At 30.2% G+C, this 19,923-nt stretch overlaps 1 long non-coding RNA gene across 1 annotated transcript in view; it reads left to right on the forward strand.

Annotated features, from left to right (window-relative positions):
* The window catches only part of LOC115882431, a 65,356-nt gene that overhangs the window by 28,877 nt on the left and 16,556 nt on the right, over positions 1 to 19,923 (forward strand). The window lies entirely within an intron of this gene.

Here is a 19,923-nt window from a genome sequence, read left to right on the forward strand (position 1 = left end):
GTATGTAGGTACCTTATTTTCTGGTTATTTTATTTTGTTGATTTTATTGATATATGTACTTGTATTTACTATTGGGTATATTTACAAAATAATATTTCCTAATCGGGTGTCTCTAAACGCAATTAACTTTGACGAACTTCTCAATAATAGCCTGTAATGATTTGGCGATTTGAGAGGTCAACTCCAGAACACGTTTAAAACTATAGCTACCCTTTGTCCAATGAGTCATACTGTCGGCATGTCCGGCCACTATGGACTCACTAACATATAGACAGCCTTATATTTTTTGCCATTGAAAAGATACTTTTAGAAAACTTTCTAATGCTACGACATGTGCATATTAAAACACGAGATTGATAGTTTTATTAAGGTTATATATATATCAGAAATTAAATTTTTGTATAAAATTCTACCAACTAAATAAATTATTCTTACTCTATCCATACTAAATATTCTTAAATATATTTACACATTTTTTTATATAAAATATGACGCATTTCGTATGACATAGTCCCATGTAACATAATATTTATTACGTAGAAAATACCTATTATTGTGACTGTAGCTCTTCAACACTACTTCTCTCTTGATTTTAAAGAAAACGATATTTCCTAGAATGTTATTTCCCTCAAATAATTTTCATTTATATTTTAAGAACAGTAAATTACGCTAACTTATTTCCCATATGTTTTAAAAGTTCTTGTTATCGTAGAAAATAATTTACTTAAAGTTTAGAGTTGCTTTGTTTCCAAAAAAGACGACTTCTATCAGATAGAAACTTCCTGGGTTATTGATTTTACAGAAAACTTTCATACTATGCAGTGCCGCGTACAACAAATGGAATTTTGTTGCTAATTAAAAAAATTAGTATCTCTTTTATATTATTTATATCTGAATAATAAATATTAATTATTTTTTAAACAGCGGAAGTGGTTTTTCAGACAAATACTTTTGTTTATCTTTTTCAAAAAGCATCTCTTAAATAAGTGGTCTGATTCTTGTGGTTAGAGAAAGAAAAAATTGTACAAAGGTGAATAATATTTCTGGAAATATGATGCGTTTTATCAGTGGTTGCCATATTGTTGAAATTTCCATACTTGGATTGTTAAAATTTTTATTATAGCTAGATATGAATACGGCCTCTGTAAATTTGCGCTTTTTCCCATGGGGTTCTTTGTGGACAGCCCGGGCTTCCGACCATTTTATGTTGTGGTGCTTGGACCACACATGATCTGCAATATCCGACTTTATTGTTTCACCTCGTTGCGTATGTTTTTTTTTATGTAGACGACGTTTTGTCTCTGCAATATACGACTCACGAGATTCCTGATCACTGCATATAGTGACTCCATGACATAATGCTTTAACTATACGTCTTTTGGTTGCTTCAGAATGGTTCGACTGAAGAATTTAAATATTGTCCCGTATGTGTGGGTTTTTTATATCCAGCAGTGCTAATGGATCCATCGCTTCTACTGACAAGATCATCTAGAAACGGTAGACAAAAGTTTCTCTTTCTCAATCGGGAATCTGAGTTACTTTCTATTCATTTCTAGCTTCTTCTGACCACAATACTATTCTATGGTAATTAGTTTCTGGTGTTTGTGGTTGAAATGAAATCAAACTCACAAAACAATCGAGTAGAATAATAAATTATAGCCAATTAATCAAACCAGTGATACTTTAGGAAAACAAGCTGCGCTAAAAAGCCAATTATAACGAATTTCGAAAATGACAAATGATCGAATTAGTGTAATATTCTTTTAATAATAGTATGCGGTGCGAATTAACGAAAACCCCAATGACAGTCCTATTAATTTCGACTATGTAGCACAATTGATCCATAAAAAAGAAAATATGACTTCCTGGCTGCCCCTAATTACACAGACAGGGGTGAACGCCTGGTTATTTATCCCCAAAGAAAAATTTTAAACCAGTTATTAAGCCGTGTCCCGATATATACAGAGTGATTTTCTTCGTAAAGGGTTTGCGTAAACTCCAGTATTTAGATTTCTCATGATAATGTTTACTCATTCAAAAAATATCATGTTAAATAAACCTTACAGTCCTACTTTTTAATCTTTTTTTAATGTTCGCTAGATATTATACCTTAAATTTCATACGATCGAAAAAAAATGGCGTGATCATGAGTGATTTTCTTCGTAAAGGGTTTGCGTAAACTCCAGCATTTAGATTTCTCATGATGATGCTTACTCATTCAAAAAATATCATGTTAAATAAATCTTACAGTCTTATTTTTTAATCTTTTTTTAATGTTCTCTAGATATTATATCTTAAATTTCGAAATAACGATCAACGAAAAAAAAATAACGATCGAAAAAAAAATGGCGCGAAAGACTGCTGGGGAATGACAATCTATGATAACTTTAGTGAGGTCAAACCATAAACGTCATTTCCTTGGCCTGTACTCTTTTTTATTTTTAATGGTGTTTACTGACAGTTGGCTTTTGTTTTTCTGGAAACTTTCTATCTTTTTTTATTATTCCTATAAGTAGTGTCAATTTTTGACAAGATTTATGTCACTTTTTATTTTAATAATTATTAAAAATGTAGTTATATAATGATTTAAATTAAGAGTAAATAAGGTTTTAAGGATACTTTACAATAACTAAACTACAGTTGTCAGATCATTTAGGATGTCCGTAGAAAGGAAATAAAAAATAAACAGGGTCGCTTGTATTTATGGAACGATCGATTATTAGGTAAAATATAGGAGGTACCGCAAAAAGTTAAAAACAAAACTTATAGGATTTTTAAATATCTATTAGCGAGTAATAAATTTAACAATACAGGGTCGTTCATAAAGTCGTGGCACATCAAAGTTTCATTTTTTAATTAGAACCCCCTGTATATTATTACATATTTCAATTCTTCCTTCAATTCCAAGCAAAAATCGAAATACACACAATGTACTTCAAACCAACCGTTTCCGACCTAACATATTAACAACTAGAGTATTTAGATACTGCTTTCTACCTAACCTAAGTAATTTATTTCAATTTTTGTGTACATAATATCATTACAACAAGTGATACTCTTGTAGCTCTTAAAACAAGTGGTCATGCATAAGTATGTTTATTCATAATTGATTAGCATATGATACGCATTTTCTATTTTCTGAATAACTTCATTTACATTGTTCTTGTTATCAATATCAAATTATTCTGTTAGAAAAAATATTCTCTAGAACTTTAGTTTTTGAAATAAATAAAATACTGCACACTACCTAAACTGCAAAAATATATCGCAAAGTATTGTTTCAACAAGTGCCATACACAAATCTATTATTTATTATAACAATAACACCTATTATATTAAATAAAATTATTAATTTATAATAGAAGTGTATGCCTAATAGTTAAAGAAAACACAACTTTCTATAACACATTAACAACTAGAGTATTTAAAATACTGCATGCTACCTAAAGAACAGAAATATGCAATAATATACAGGGGGTTCCATTTAAAGAAAATGAAACTTTGATGCGCAACGACTTTATGACCGACCCTGTATACTTAAATTTGTTACCCGCCAATAGATATTTATAAACCCTATAATTTTTATATTTAACTTTTTGTGGTACCTCCTATATTTTACCTAATAATCGACCGTTTCCATATATAACAGGACCCTGTATATACAGGGTGAGTCTTAGATAACTGCACATATTTTCTGAGATGGTATAAGATTCCCTTTACCGTTTTTCAAATAAGTTCATAATAGTGGTCTTGAGTTACACAACCAATGGATTTTTTTTGGGTTTTTGTTTCTCAAAATTTAATCTACTACCTAATTATATGTTCTTTAAATGAAAACTAAATACAATTATTCCAAAAAATACTAATTTTTAAAATGTGTTCCCCTAAAAATGCACTTATTTAAGACTTACCCTGTATATGCTGGAACATAAATTAAAAAGCTGTATATAGTAGGGCTTTATCAGTACTTACCTATATGCGAAAGGTATAATATAATTTTACTAACGGTAAGTTAAAAAAGTGTGGCGAAGAGGATTTTCTGAAGATTATGTTTTACAACAGGGAATTGTCCTCCCTAGGGAGACCTGTCTCTCGTATCAGGAGCTTATATTTGTTAGTCCCGTGCATCTGCTTCGGATAAAAAAGGAACGTAATAAATACAAGCAAATGAAGAGAGTTCTCAATTTATATATTATAATTTAATCAGGTTTACGAGGAATAATGGCTTTGAAAAGAAAAATATATCAGAGGTATTTACAGTATATTGTATATTACCCAATTCACAGGGCATTATATTCGAAGATAAATTATAAAAATTAACAGTATAGGGTGGTGAATGCCTATGTTGACAAATAGGACTGGTGAAGATAAAATCAAATTTAATTTTATTATTACACCTCTATTTTATAAAGCTACGAACAGTTTACTTTTTAAATGACAATAATTATTAAATGTAAACTCTTTTTTATAGAAAACATACATGTTATAATAATTTTCAATATTTCGTGAAAAATATAATTTTGTTTGGGTTTTTTACCATAATAAAACACTAAATCACCACAATACACTAAAACACTTTACATACTTACTTTTACACTGACCGCGCGTTTCGCTAACCATGTTAGCATTATCATCAGATGATTAAAACTAGCATGGTTAGCGAAACGCGCGTCCAGTGTAAAAGTTAAAGTGTTTTGGTGTATTGTGGTGATTTAATGTTTTATTTTACTGTGTAACACCAAAGGTTCCAACCTCTCAACTCTAATATTTGGAGTTTTTATCTAAGCAAGTAAAAACCAAGTGACAATTTTATAGTAAGAGCCCTGTAGCATACAGGGGGAAAATTCAAAGAGTAGCTATTTCTTAGACTAAAAATAGACCTTAAAATTTGTTATGTCTTCTAGAGTTTAATATATTTTGTACTAATAGATCCAATTTTATAATTTTTTAATAATAAAGTAGCTAAGTATGAAGTCTCAAGTACCGTCCAATCCTAGAACATCAGTTGAGATCTTCCTGGTAGCTAGTTTTGAAATTGCAACCCTGTATGAGGTAATATTTTTCGAAAAATTGGATAAGACGCATGAGAAAATATGAGTGCGGAAGATAAAACGGAAAGGGAATTTATTTTATTTGGTGGTTTTTATCTGGCGAAGTAAATGCCAAGCGAGGAACTGAATTATGGTTATGTTTATTGCGACGGCAAGAGCGACGACTGAAATTTTCGGAGATTGCTTTATTATATCGACGTATATAGGGCCGGGTCACTTTTACCTCGGACACATGTGAGATGATAGGCCATAAATGCCCCCAGCGAGCAGTTCGTTTCATAATGCAGCAGTTGATTTAAGCAACAACAGCCAGACCATTGATTACTATTGCTGTTTCTCCTCCCGACTTCTTTGTTTCTACGATTTCGTCCGCTGCCTGGACGTTATATTGCCCTATAAATAATACGCCACCGATACAGGAATATATCGTCCTCCAGAGTAATATCTTCGGGAAGGAAGCATTAATTACGACATAAATTTCGGGCCAGGACCCGATGCTCTCCTATTTACGGCATTTTTTCTTCCTGTGCTCGATAATGTGACAGTTTTCCTCCCTTTATTATCATTTAGTTCTCTGATATTTCTAATTTCTCTAGCGACTGAAATATCGCCCAACTTTGCCAAGACGCAAAACGCGCTCCTTGTAAGGCTTTTGAATTTTTATGGCAGATTAATTTTAATCACGGTATTAATCAATTCTATTAGCCCTATATCTAATTCTTAATAGCCTACTTATCATTTTTATCTATTTATTTAATAATAATATTTTAACTTCTCTCTACCACGTACCATGGAATCATAATCATTTTGCATATTCTGTCAATTTTATTTCTTTTAATTTTTTTTTATTTCAAAGTACACCTTCTGTAAAGACTAGAGTTCAGAACCGGGAAATCCCGATTCTTTTAAGACATCAAAAAAAACTCGAAATTATTAATTCCCAGTTCTTTCGGTACTTTCGGGAGTCGGTAATCGGTAACAATAATTAAAAATAATTTTTTGTTACATTTTTTACTTTCTAGCGGTCGAAATCAAACTTTTAAATAAGTAATGATGCTATCTTTGGTCTTACTTCTAAAGTTCTTCTGAAGATACGGGAGAATTTAAAAAAAAAATGAATTGCCGCTGTGACTTTTTTAGTTCATTTGTTATGAAAAATCCAGTATAAAATGCACTAGACATCTCATTGGTTCTAAAAAAATTATAATAACACTTCTGTATTCTTTTTTTTAATCTGCCGTTGTAATTACTGACATAATTCTCGGGGTTTTCTCGTTTAAAATGAAAACCGATTCGTCGAAATGTTAAGTATTTAGTGTCAATCTCGTATTTATTATCACCACTTGTATTGTTCAGGACTGATATAAAGCTGCGCGAAGTAAGTACCGGCGCGGTTCAAGAAGTCGTAATTTCGATCGTGACTATTTGTCCGTTAAGCTTTAATCTTCGGTTTTAAATTTCATTGCGCCTTATTTCTTACGGCCTTTTTTTCGAACAACAACGGTCTCAATAGCCCATTTCAGTTAGTAGTGGCGTTTAAACTTGATAATACTTGCGTGCTGTTGATAAAAGCCTGCACGCATCTATTTAAACGGTTTAAGTCTGATAAAACCACACAAAATACTTAGTTTGTTTAATAAATTGATTTCCAAAAATTCTAGCCAGTGTATTATTTTATTTTTATATTTCTCAGTATCGTTTTTTTTTTGTTATTTTTTGGTCTATAAGTTTTACTTCAGTTTTTACTCATTCCCGCTGTTTTTGGAAAGGGAATTTTATGTCAAATCCAGTGAGTGAAAAATATATAGAATTCCACTTAAAAAATTTACAGGGCATTTCGTGCCATATATTTTCAGAAGTTAAATAAGTCCAAAATATCTCAGTTATTTTATTTTGAAAATTGATAATAATATTTTTTCCTTAAATTTTTAAAACCACTGGATTTTTTCTTTCCTTCTGTAAATTTATTCTACTGTCAATGTTGCCATATCGTCGGCTTTATGACGAAAAGGCGTATCTCGATTTTTGGCGATTTTGAGATATCAACGTCATGACATGCCCAATGGGTCATATTTTAATATAGCGAATTTGCGCATCTCAATATTGTACCTTTTTCATTTTATATTCGTTTATAAATTTGTCCCATCTCAAATTCTACAATTCTTCGTTATGACGAAGAGACGTATGTTGAGAGAGGGCTCTTTGTTATATCAGTTGTTATACCAATTGTTATACTACAAGACAGATGGAATTTCAGATAGGTCCTTTTGTTTTAAGTTATGAAAATGCATGCGAGAGAAAGTCACACCATTCTACCTAATTATTTTCTGATGGTTGCTTGGGACAAAATAATACTTCTATCGTGGCAGCAGCTCTCTTTTACAGTGTGATTTTGAGTCTGTTTTTTGCCAAAATACATTGTTAGAATGAGCTAGACTCTGCACATAGCAGTATCGGGTAGGCAAAATATTGTCCGAGAATAAATGGACGAAGGAAATTTGATCGAAAGTAAAACAACGAAACGAAAATTGAACTAATGGAAAATTTCCCAAAATCATAATTTGCTTAAGAACATTTTAGCGAACCAACAACTTGCGTGAAAAATACAATAATTTTCATCTCATTATCATTGTCAGGCCCTTGGGAATTTTTGGAATATTTTATTTATTGTGCCTATCATCATCCAGCATAAACACGTAGAATGGAAGTCGAATTTGTTATCATTGAACAGGGAAAACAGAAACTGTTACTCCACAGTTATTTCTATCAAAAAGGCACGAATGAAGAAACATGTTTTGTTTTTGTTTAGTTTCGTTTTTATTATATGGACCGTGTGTTTAAATGCCCTGTATTAATGCCCTCAATTAACTAAAAATATATTAGTTAAAAAATGTATTTTTGTATAAAAAACAATATTATTAAAATAAGCTAGATAAGAGTATTTTAATTGATTACTATCTTTGCTTCTGGAATGAAAATTGTCTTTGTTTTCAGTTGATCTAATCCAACGCGAATAAAAGTATTTAAAAATATTTGTTTCTGATTTTTTGGTGATTTTCAGATTTTTTCTTGTATGTATGTATTGTATGTTCTTGTATGTATTCCATAATGTGAATACTGTATTATTTTTTTCCTTATTAAGAACACTTTACCATCATTTTTAAATTTATTTTACATGGGCGTATGTATACTATTCGTTCAGAAATACATTTATTGTTATTATAACAAAAAGGCCTATCTCAATTAAACAACTAAAAATAAATTATTTATTAGAATTTACGCTCAATTTATCTTCAGAACGTTTCCTCAATGTCTCCGTTTAAGTGTTAATACAAAAACACTATTAAGAAATTAAAGACTTTACATTTATTGGCAAAATAAAGTAAGCGATTTTCTTTAAATTGCTCTCCTGAAAAGTAGCAAAAATCGAGATACGCCTTTTCGTCATAAAGCCGACGATATTATCAAGATATTATGTTTTTTAACTGAAAATTTAAACATTTTCTAAAAAAATGTTGAATAATATATTTTCCAGGTACGGACAAAAAGTTATTACGCTTCAAAACAGTTTAAACACACGTAGGTGACGCCCTCTACTAGTAGGAGTCTTATTGACATCAAAATTAAATTTCTCACGTTAAAAAACTCCGAGTCACCAATTTTCATCCAAATATTGACATTACTTCAGAGATTATTTTGAAAAAATCGAAATAAAAATGAAACTTCTACACCCTGTATCTCCGAAACTAAGCATTTTAGGACATACATTTATACGAACTGTTTTACTTATTTTTATCTGCAGAATATACTGCCGAAGTTTCCGGAATACAGTTCGGACCACCCTGTATAATGAATATGAAAATTAAAAAAAAAATGGAATAATTAAAAATTTAACTAAAAATTTTAAAAAGAATTTTTAGTTAAAAAAACATAATATCATAAATATGGAGATAATATGGCAACATAAATAGTGGATTCAATTTACAAGAAAGAAAAACCCAGAAAAATTTATCTCTTTTTTTATTATTTTTTTTTTAAATTTTGAGAACCTACTGGATCGGTTCTCAAAATTTAAGCCAAAAATCATTTTTTTTTTAATTTTTCAAAGTAAAATATCTCGGACTATTTTGGACTTATTTGAAAAACGGTAAAGAGAAAAGAGGTTTATTTTATCGAGATCTACCAGTCCCGAAAATATTTGCCTTTTTTAAGACAAAAAATGTTTATCTCGAAATAATGATTTTGGCACTTACCACATTATATTTACTATTCGTTTGTACCTACTTACTCATTCTACATTTTTGTTGCAACCACTCTGTATATTGACAATAATATGTTTAAAGTATACTCAATTAGGGCTTGCATATTTTGTAAAAAGAGATTACACTCTGTATATACATATGTATATCCATTATATTTTAAGGAAATAGAAGGGAATGTAATATATTCCGTAAAAAGTTTGGGAGACCTCTTTGAAAATTAATCGGTCAGAACTGATGTCCAAAAATTGCATAAAAATATAGACAAATGACCAAACGATGGTCTGAATAATTCGCTGTTCGATACCCTGAATAAATTGTGGGCCCTACTTCGTGACCGCCATATGATTTATATGGAGTTTTTAAACATGAGAGCGCTTTAAAAAGCACTCGGGACCGCAAAGTCCGCAGCAAGTGGGTTAGTCCTCCCTAAAAAAGACATCCAAGAGTCATATTTCATTTAAATTACACGCAGATGACCATCTACAATGTTACAAAATGTAAATGGTGCCCAGAGTGGCTTGATAACCCTTGGAAATGCTTCATTTACCTTTTATAACCCTAAATAGTGGAGCGATAGAGCCGAAGTCTGTTATGTTTCCTACTGCTGTTCGCCACTGGCCACTATAAAAATGCACGCACATTAGAGATAGAGAGAGGGCTTTATGGCCTACCATGGATAATTGGATAAAAAGTAATTGATTTATCAGGTGGAAACGGGAAATGGTTTCCGATCAAAACGAGATATTTTCCAACTTTTAATCAGATCACTTCCTACTTTTTATTGCTCGAGGGTGTACGCCTCAAATAAATCGTTATTTTTAACGGAAAATCTTCGCTTTCGTAATAAAATTCATATCTGTCGGATACAGTAAAATTTCCCATTAAATAATATCGGGATCTCTTAAAATATGACTGTTATAAAAATCTGAAGTGCGCAAAATTTATTTTATAACTTTCCACATATTACTTTAAAAAAAAAGTCATATTGTCATAAAATATTCCTTTAAATTAATTACTCAGTATCTACTCTAAAAATTGTGTTAAGTGTTTTCAAAATTTAATGTTTTACTTAAAAAGGGGAAAAATTGTCAGGCCGAAAGTTGTTTTCATTATATTTTTTTTTTATTTTAAATTATCATTAATTTTTCTTGCAAAGGCTCCTGTAACCCTGTTTTTTTTTTCGATCGTATGGTATTTTTATAATCTATTAATAATAAGTGTAATTTGAAATTTTTGTTGTAATTTTGGAGCACAGGACTAGCATGAGAGATTTTGAAATACAATTATTATAAAAATATTCTAAAAAATTATTTATTATTGTTAATAGTTAATTAGTTATTATTGTTTAATTTATTATAAACGGAAATGATTTTCGTTTTTGGTTTAATAACTTCAAAAGTAGCTGTTTTCTTGCGAGATAAGGACCACTTTGAAAGAACAACACTTAAAATCATTTTAAGTTGTCTTTCTCTCCAGAACCGTATTGAAAACTACGCATAAAATCGCGTTTACTTATCAATAAAATATTTTAATGCGTTATCTACTGTTTTTAAAAAATTAGGTCACTTAAATGCCGTTAAGCTTTTGTGAGAAAATTGAAGCGAAAACGCATTAAGAATATGAACTGGCATAAATTGAAAAATGCTGATAGTGTTTATTATGACTGCTTTGTTTTCCTTAAAATTACTACCGTTATATGGGTATATAAGGAAATCTAGCCGATGACATACTAATTTTAAACCATTAAGATTATAGGAATGTCCGTGTGGCACATGTTCTATAAGATATCAAGGCTTAAAATATCAATCGGCAATATGCTTGCCCGTGGTGAAAAAAAAAACAACGCTGTTAATCTGGTTACTGTCAAATCGTGAGTCTCGGTATTAGACACGTGCAATATAGCAACAGATGATAACGAAAAGAAAATATACATTTCATTCTAAACTTACCAACAACAAACTAAAAGATTCTATTTCATTCATTTTGGTTTTTCGACCGATAAAAAGTACGAAATACATTCAAAAATAACACCTTAAACAATGGGATGATACTACATATTTTATCTATACCTATATTTAAACAAATTCTTTTAGAGTTCTTTTTAAGTTTGCTCTTCTTAATGTTATGAGGTGAACAGAGTTTTTTGTAAAAGCTTATTTGTTAGGTATAATTAGTATATAGAAATAGTTATTTTTTAAACTAATTGTCATTTTAATATATTAATAATTATTCTATAGGAGATTCTATAAATCATGTTATTTTGGTATTAGAGTAATATAACGAAATAATATTCATCATAAAGTTAGTTTACAGTAGTAACGTTCTGTTTATTAAAATTACAGGACTGGTTGGTAAATTATTCAGATTTGTCACGATCATTTTGTTGTCGATAGAATTTTTATATGATTATATCAAGAAACGTAATACCACAAGTTTTAACTTGCTAGATACGAGCAGGAAATTATTTGCTTTTTTTCGCATTGGTAGAGTTAGTATTTGTATTAAAATATCACAGATTTTTATCGTAAATTATAAAAAAAAGTTGACTTTTAAAAGAAATAAATCTATATTCTGTATAATTACTTGATTATGGAACTCTCTGTATATTTTTAAACCTAGGAGGCGTTCATCACGTAATTTATGAACGCCTCCTTAATACCTTACACTATTAAAGTATGTATTGATCATAGGTATGGTCAAAATAATTCTACAACTATAATATTCTTTGGTATGCTGTAAATAAAATATACCATATGAAATGGTTTAAAATACATTTATTAAAGAAAAAAAAATAAAATATTTACAAAATGAAAATAACAAATAGACAAAATGAAACGAATTAAAATTTAAAAAAAAATAGGAACCTAAACTCTTGATTAAAAATTCATTAATGGTTATTTGGCAAGATCACTAATTTTGACAGTACGAAGAACAGACGTAATAGTTAAATCTCTAATAGCTAAATATAAAAATAAAAAATACTAACCGACAACAATTTAAAAACTAAGGGTTAAAAATAGGACTTAGGGTTGGATCATTGACATATTCATAGAGCACAAAAAACTAGACATAAAAATGGACAGAGATTTAAGCATCTTCAACCCTGTACCCTTCGCTTTGTGTAAGGTACCTGCCACTGTAGAGAAAACACCTGCATAATACACGTAGATGTATGTCATGCCCGTATAAAGTTACAGAAAAAAAGTGCTTAGCACGCAGACTAGAGGGTTTGGGATCCCTCCAGTTCAAAAAGAGGGATCTTGCGGTATAACAACCGTCTATTAGGAAATTCATTTATGGACTAAATAAAATAACAAATAAAAAATAATTAGTTGAAATCTAAAATGCACTGATATGAACAGGCAACGAGCGAACGAGGTTTGGTTTTTAAAATCGATTATCGGAAATTTATTCAATAGATAGATAGATAGGTTCTCTATACAAGCCAGGCATTAGATAAACATTGACAAGTTAATATTATAATTAGTTTTTCGTAAGAGATAAAAGGCAATGGTCTAGGTGTCAAAACATAAAGATAAACTCCGTACACAGAACATTCTCTCTTCTCTTGGTCGAGTGCTTTTACTAAGAATGTAGTTTCCAAAAACACAATATCGATACCTGAACATTTAATTAAATAAGAGAAATATTATACTTATCAGTTATATAGTTTTGCTCGAAAGATTTTAAATATATTTATTTTCAAAAATAACTTAATATTAGATATTAGATATTGTAGTTTTTTAAAAACTTCTGAATCGATATTTTGAATTATCGATATGTTCTCACATCCCTAGCTGTTAATTCTTCTGTACCGACCGTTAGTAAAAGGCTGACTCTGTTTAAATTTTAAATCCATCTTCAAGAAAGATAAATTCGATGTCCTTATTGTCTTAGGTTATCGAGGAATAAAATCTGTCTTGGCTATTAGACTAATGCTACTGGGTTAATTTAGTAACGTGTGTTGCACGAACAAAAGCTCAAGAAGTCGACTGGTTAATTTTTATTCCTTCTTTTACGTTCTGTAGATGTACAGAGTAATTTAAGAAATATTACGTGGTTTTTGTAAGAGAAATACAAGAAAAAAAACTACATTGGCTTACAGTTTATTCTGCTTTATACCTAAATTTAAAAAAATACGTTTTGTATAATTTTTTATTTTCTCTTTATGGACCACTTTTACTGGTAAAATGTTTCTATTTCTAAACCTATAAATGGCAATTTTTTATTTTGTTAAGAAACGATCTCATAACCAAATTTGAGAGTAAATTTAACTTAATAATTGTTAAAAAATAGAGCCCAAGTTAAATCTTAAGTTAATTGGATCTTATACAATACGGAGGAAAGCAATATATCATTTGCATGTAGCCTCAATTCAATTTTCTCATTTTGTCTCCCTTAATTAATTCATTTCGTTGAGATTTAGCAGTGTACGGCTCAAATCCAATTAGAGAAAAGTCACAAACCATTGTGGAAGTCTTCCATCAAAAGAATGACTTGCACCAACCGACATATTTTCAGCATTTCAGGATTTCGTATATGGTATATGGGTACATCGTGAGTTGCGTTTTTGAAAAGCTCGATAGAGCCTTTTTTACTAAAGATTATCAGTCTAGCCCTTAAAAATGTCACTTATAGTGGTGACAGACAAAATTAAATGAATATTAAAGCTAAAATTAAATTTTCTTGGACTGTTTTATTTATTTTTCTCCGTAGTAGTCCATAGTCTATTCTATATAAAATAAAACTTTATTTTATTATACTTATTCGAATAATTGAATGAGTTGCTTTTTTGAAAGTTCGATATTTATATAGTATATTTCATCAAAGGTTATCAGTGTATACCGTTAAAAAATATCACTTATAGCAGTGACACAAAATTAAATGGTTATAAAAATATAAAATTATATTTTCTTATATAAACTATTTTATTAATTTTTCTTCTGTTAGTTATATTCTATTCTAAATATAAAAAATCTTATTTTATTGTGCTTATTCGAATAATCGATCAGAAAACAAGAAAATAATAACAGCTTTAAACCAGATATTCTTATTTCTTCGTTTTAAAATCATCTCGCTACGCCAGAGACGTATATGATCGCCGCTACTTTTTATGAACTCATTTCTTAGGTGCTACTTGTGTTACCCAAAGATCAGGTTTAACGGTTCAGCTATAATTTATTCGAGATGATAGCCTGTATGGTATTATTTTTTTTCATTTCAATGTCTAGTCCAGGTATTTTAGAGACAATAACTGTATATGTTTCGAGGATGATGATATTTGTAGGTTTATTTCTAGTTCATTAATATCTTAATTCTTAGCAATCCTCTATTTTTTCTCTGAATTATAGGAAGTTTATTTTTTAATTGTTCTTGTTTAGTAGTGTCTGATAACTTCTCACCGATTTAACAGTAGATATAACCCTTCCCTTTTAGTAAACATCTTATTGTACACCTGTGTTAAAATATATCAGGTCCTCATTTACATATTACTGAATAAGGTAGATTAGGGCCCTGTTAAAATTATTCAGATTAAACCAGAATGTTCTCCTTCATTCCGTTGACAATTATATGTCTAGCAAATCTCTCGATCTAAGAGTACAGGTGCATATAACTTATATCAGGTTCAAACGAGGTTTGGTCAATATTTTGTCCTCACACTGGCGAGTTTGACCATATGTCCAAGCTAATATGCAGATATTTGTTTTAATCAGGATAGGAAAAAAAAGGATATGGTCGGTGGGTCACACGTGCAGCGCCGTAGCATCGTAGCGCCCCCTATTTTCATTTATTAAAATGATCTTTCAGACATTTACATATCGCATGTCGTTCCTACATACACATCTCACATATGCTACGCTTTTATATATTTTGCATAAAACATCATACCAAAAGGTTCATTGCATACAGAGGTTTCCCAGAAGTTTGCTACCGTATTTGGTCGGATAACATAAAAACAAAGAACTGGATTTATTAAGTGATGAATCCAAAAATAGACCAGTCCTTTTTTTTGTGCGTGTGTAATTTTGTGTGATATAAGGAACTTTTGTTAATTTTTTATTTGAATAATAGTTACTTTAATGGTGTCATTTTATGATACGGGGACCCCACTGCTTGAAATCGTCTTAAAACATTAAAATTCGATACGCCAACATATGTTTCTAATAATATAGTGTCGTGTTTCTTCATAATAATCCCCTTTTTTCATCGGTAATTGTACGAAATTGACCAATTCTGACATATGTTTAGCCCAATCTCGCAGCGTGTGACATTTAAACGATTAGTATTGATTTCAAAGTAATCGGAGACAAATATCCCGGCAAAAATGCAACGTGAAACCTTCGGCGTTGCACAAACATTAATTTTATTGTACCTGGGTTGAAAAAAAGACGCGAAATCTCGAGAACGTTTAAATGGTAAATTGCTAACGTCAAACGGTGGTGGTTCTGAACCAAAACAAATAACTAGGTAATCTAATTTATCGAGGCTTCACTTCTCGTCGAAATAGTTTATGCTTGCATAACCGTGAATGGCCGCAATTAGTGTGAATAATAATTTTTCAATGAAATCGTTAATACACTGTATTTAGATAGGCTGCAATTACCTTAAACTGATAATTTATAGTGGTTTTGATTTCATCTGGGAGCTTTTCGGTTATGCTTAAATGGCTTGTTTTTTTGTCTCAAAATTACAACAGTTAACAAAATATGATTATACAGAGTGTAAAAATAGAACTTACTCCTAAGGAAGTTACAGCTCTTGAAGAGGTAGAAAAAGGAATGGGTATATTTTATTTATTATTAAAAATATTGATGACTCATCGTCAAAGAAATTTTCTATTCTTACATACATTTTAATACCAAGACGAGTGGGGTGGTATAAAAATCAGTTCTAAAGAGAAACCTTACGTTAAAGTAAAGGGTAGTTTCTTGCAAAACTTTTTTTGTTAATAAAATAGAGTAATTTGAAGATATAAGGAGAGTGTTCTTAATTTAGTAGTGTTCTTTATTTGGAACAGTTTTCATGATATTTGCCTGGTATGCTATTTTTTACACCCTGTTTGTGCAGGATTTTTAGTGGAAAATTAATTATAACCTTATATATTTTTATAAATCTAATGTGTTTGGTTAGAACATCATTAATATATTAAGAAACAGTCTGTTGAATTACGAATTAAAAAAGGGATGTATTTAATTAGTGGTGAGGATATTACCGAGTATACGACCATCAAAAAAGGGAAGTGTGGATTTGTACTAATAATGTCTAAGGGCACCTGCTAGGCGACGGACACTAGAAAATCAAAAAGCCGAACTAAATAATCTATTATCACAAAAAGGTCACCAACCGTAACTAACATAATTATAATGAAACTATCATTACGCAGCCCTTAACTCGCTGAAATCCGCTGAAACTTTAAACAATAGTCCGATGGGCAAACTGAAACGATGACAAAGCAACTGCACCAAGGAAAAAACCATCATTATGGTTTTACCCGTTTACACAAAAGGATAGTCGGGATGTTTTTGAAAGACACCGCAGGGGTCTACACACGGGGTTACATGGATCATTTCACACAGGTGCATGTGTGTACAGTCGCGACAGTTTTTTCCCCTTTTCACTTTCACCACCCTACTTTTATTTAGTTCGATTTTTTTACAGTTTGAACTGAACGCATCATCCATTTGCTTAGGTAACAGATTTTTATGACTATGCATTTATTAAACCTATACTTTTAGAAAATATAATTAGTTATTTTCTTTTCAAAACGAATGAACTCACTATTAAATATTATAATATCAATTCAAAGATTTTTTATAATGTCATCTCTTGTCATTAATCTATAAATTGTTAAGTGACCTCCAACTTCTTATGTTCCTTATGATTCTTAAATCTATATAGTCTACTTTCTTTTAATCTTAGTGCCCTCGAAAAAAAAAACAGCGTCGAAGACGGCTGGGGAATGACAGTCGATAAAAATTTTGGCGAGGTCAAGCTCTAGACTCCATTAACTTGACCCGTACCTGCCAGCTGGCCTTAAGGTTATAATATTTTTATATTGAGTAAAATAATTTTTAAATGGTGTAGTTTATAATTCGAGAAAAAATATTTTTTTGGGAATAGATTTGTGTGTCTGGAAACGTTTTATCCTTTTTTAATCGTTTATGTAATTATTGTTAATTTTTGTTAATTTTTTTGTTAAAGTTCTATGTCAGTTTTTAATAAATTCTAGAGATTTACCGCTCCAAAATTATTAATCGATTATCATTCCCAGGCCATCATTGTCGCCGTTTTTTTTATCATACGGTATTTATAAAAAAAGCTTTGTTAAGTTTAACAATTAATTGATCAAGTTATGTTTGAAGTCATTTAAAACGATAGCGTGACCCTACCGTAGTGGACTTTTTCTATTTTTACAGGGGAGTTCAACTCATTTAAACTGTAACGACAGGGATGCCCTCTAGAGACTTTCAACCGATATGTAGCATCTGTCGATAGGTAATACAACAACAATGTTCCGTAATTATTCTTCACTGAATGACAACATGACATATTACATTAACTATTGTGGGGGGATATAACCTGTACACTATTTTGACTTGACACTGAGAATTAATAGCTTAACAGTATCAGATATATGCTGATAAATACGAAATACGCAGAGGACCCCTATAGACCTAGTTGGTAGTGTGCCGGGCATCAGTTAAGATTATGATTTCGGAATGAGATTAATTTGAGGTACGCTTCATTCAAGAACCGAAAACAAATATTGTTTTCAGCATTCTGTTTATCATTTATTAACTCTAAATCAATCGGTACCCGAAAAAAAACTAATAATGATAAATTATACATATTTTTAATGACTCGAGCGTACGATTTTTATCGTTGTGATCTATATACCTGCTGCAGTATCTAAAATTGGGGTGCTGGTACCACTATAATTAAGGAGGCAATCATCCAAGTTACACCCTGCAGTGAAATCCTACTGCTTGATTAAATACAGTGTATAGGTGGCTGATCGAATCTTTTTTAGGTGGTGTAAAAGTGTTAGGGTTGAAAAAAAGTTCAGACTATATGATTCAGAGTGGAGAAATCCTTTAACTACTATTTAATTAAAACCTTTAACTAAAAACATGTACTTGTACTTTTCTTTATAAAGAACGAAGAACGTGACTTTTCTACAACTGAAAAAAATATTTACTCAAGTTCATTTTAACTGGAGTTAAACAAATTACTGTGCGTATGACTACGTATCATATTATATGATTAATTTTTAGCATAATATAATATCTAAAATATATTTAAGGCACGTGTTCTTAAGATATTTCATTCAGTCTTAAAATACTCGAGAATGCAAATAATGGTGCTTGATAAAAGCTTAGTTATAATCTTATCTGGTTCAGGACTGATCTCCACGCCATTATTGTACGATTTTATTAACACCATGACAGACAAACTACATTAACTTGTTTTTTACGTTTTGTTTGTGATTTATTAGTGTAAACTTAAGTATACTACGATTTTATCTTAGATATAGAAGGAAATTTTATGCTTCAATAAATTTGTTCCATTAAGGCAATAAAGAGTAGCAAATGTGAAGTTGTTTAAAGAACTAATCTATGTAGTAATGGGTAGTAATATAATAATAATTCATTTAATTTGTATTCTTTATTAGATAAACGGCATTTTAATTTAGTATATTTTTCTGGAATAAAAAATATCTAAGTTTGATAAATTAAAAAAAAGAAAAATTGATTATAATTCAACTTCTGTCCTTTTTAACCACATGACATACGAACACTGGACATTAGAGTACTTTAATAAAAAAGAACATAAAGTGGAGGTTTTATCAAAGGACGCTGAAAGTGGCACACATTAAAGGACAGACTTTCAAGTATTTCCAGCAGTAGTAAATTGGGATTTAAAATAAAAGTTCCTTGCCCGTTTCCAGTTTTCAAATGGCAAGTGTATTTACAGGGAAATGACGGAGATGTAAAGGACTGAAAAAAGGGAAGCTCTAAAATCCAGTAGAGAATATACAGGATGTTTTATCATAAACAACTCAAAATTAAAAATTTAATATTCGTGTTGTGTGCTATGTTTGTGGCTTTAAATCATATATGTAAATTTCATACTAAATAACATTTTGTAGAATTTTTTTTTTGTGTTAGAAAGTATTAGATCATTTCTTGTATACAATATATATATATATATATATATATATATATATATATATATATATATATATATATATATATATATATATATATATATATATATGAATTTTGACTGGATCTCTGCAATGTAAAAAATGTAGAAACTGTTATAAGAAAATGAGAGAAACTTCAACCTTTTTCCTGCATTTTACCAGAAATTTTCAGTTTCTAAACGAATCTAAAAATTAAATAATCATTTTTGCGCACTGTATCTCTATGTTATACAGTGTGGTATGAATTATATTCGGGAAACTTCTGCTGCATCATCTGCAGATAAATACATAAAAATATGTAAACGCCCTTTTCTTGCTTTTTTTATCTACTGAATATGCTGCCGAAGTTTCCTGAATGCAATTCGGACCACCCTATGTAATGTGGCAATTTGAAAACCATTTA

This window comes from Sitophilus oryzae, unplaced genomic scaffold, assembly GCF_002938485.1.
Source record: "Sitophilus oryzae breed Bouriz unplaced genomic scaffold, Soryzae_2.0 scaffold_177_pilon_pilon, whole genome shotgun sequence".
NCBI classification, from domain to species: Eukaryota; Metazoa; Arthropoda; class Insecta; order Coleoptera; family Curculionidae; genus Sitophilus; species Sitophilus oryzae.